We start from the raw sequence: 1,781 nt of genomic DNA, 5'->3' as shown, positions 1-1,781 counted from the left end.
TTTCACGGGAGCACGTGACAAAATTTGGCGCCCAACGTGGGGCCCTTAAATTAAAGGGCGAAAAATAAATTTTCTTGTTTTCGTGATTGGATGGTGGCTTGGCGAAAGAATTCGGAACCCGAAAACATTTATTCTGTTTTTCTGTGTTAATATTTTGTTGTCTGTAGTTAGTATATTTGCATGTGTTGTTTGAATTTATATTTTTTCTGTGCTGATCGCTTTTCTCGTGTACTTTTGCCACGGCTTTCGCGATTGTGCTTCCGGGATTCGGAAAATACGCTTGCTTTTGGTGGGAGCCTTCGCTTAAAAATTTTTTTTACGCGAATACCTTAGCGCGGTGGAATTTCGCAGTGTCGTAGGAATTAGTGGCGAGGGCTCGATTTCCGCGAGAGGCGCGCGTGATTTTGGGGGGAAGGCACATATTTTCGCGGACACACTTGTTTGTCTGTTGCGACCTTGAAGTCGTGCACGCTCGCGCAGCTGTTTACGACGCGTGATTTTGGGGGGAAGTGTTTGTCGGAAATACCGGGTGTCGGATAAATAGTGTCGGACGACCGTATGAGCCAATTTAGCCCACCCGACGAACGAGTCTATCTAGCGGATCGCGAACAGCTCGTTAACGAATTACGTCGACATAATCTACCAACGGACGGGTCAAATTCGGTTTTAGTACTTCGGTTATTGCGTCGCGTACGGACAACGCGCGGTGTTTTCGAGCGCGCGGGGATTCGCGAAGCAGAGGAAATGTCGGACTCGGAGCATTTAGAGCTGCCCGAAGGTGGCCCGGCTCGCCCGGATAGTCCGTACGAGGAGATGAGGCTCCGACCGCAGTTTCCGCGCGCGGGCACGGCGAATCCGCCGCGGGGCGGAGAACCACCCCGACCGACCGGGACGGGGACAAACTCGGCGGCCGCGGTGTACAAGATAATGCGAGGGTGGAATCTCAAGTTTTCGGGTACTCGCGGGGAAGAGGCCGAGACGTTCCTCCTGCAGATCGAGGAGGGGCGCCGGATCGTGCCGGCCGCGGACGCGGACGTGCTGCAATGCATCCCTCTCTTCCTCACGGGAATCGCGTTGCATTGGTTTCGGGCGAAGCGCGACCGGTTCGAGACGTGGGACGATTTTACGACGGCTTGGCTCAAGCGTTTCGGGGACCCCGATTATCAATTCGCGTTATTAGAGCAGATCACGCGGCGTAAGCAGGGGGACGACGAGTCGGTGCTAGACTACTTGACCTGCTTGAATGCTCTGTTCAATCGGTTATCGCCGCCGTGGAGCGACGCGAGAAAGGCGGCCTACGCGCATCGGCACATGCACCCCCGGCTACGCTCGCGCGTGGACGGAAGGGCTGCCGTGGACCTCGACACCCTCGAAGAGTTAGCCTTACAGGCGGAGGGTGATTACGAGGACGAGAGGAGTCCCACGACCGAACCGAAAGATCTTTTCCCCGATCTGGCATACAAGCCGAAAGCGCGACGAAATAAGAAAAGCGAGACCGCGGCGGCTATCGGCGTCTCGGAGGGGGCAGTAAGCTCGGGCTCCCGCGCGAGGGGAAGAAACGCGAAACCCGCGGGGAGAGGCGCGACCTCCATGACCGCGAACACGGGGGAAGCGTCGACGTCAGCCACCCCCTCGACACGTGCGAATCCCGGGAAATGTTGGAATTGCGACGAGGTAGGACATTTCGCGCGGGAATGCAAGGGAAAGCCGCGTATGCATTGCTACCGATGTGGGAAAGCGGAGGTTACGTTGCGCACGTGCCCGAATTGTACGGGAAACGC

Source organism: Wasmannia auropunctata, unplaced genomic scaffold (assembly GCF_000956235.1).
Source record: "Wasmannia auropunctata unplaced genomic scaffold, wasmannia.A_1.0 LD336074.1, whole genome shotgun sequence".
NCBI classification, from domain to species: Eukaryota; Metazoa; Arthropoda; class Insecta; order Hymenoptera; family Formicidae; genus Wasmannia; species Wasmannia auropunctata.
This window is presented reverse-complemented; position numbering follows the sequence as displayed.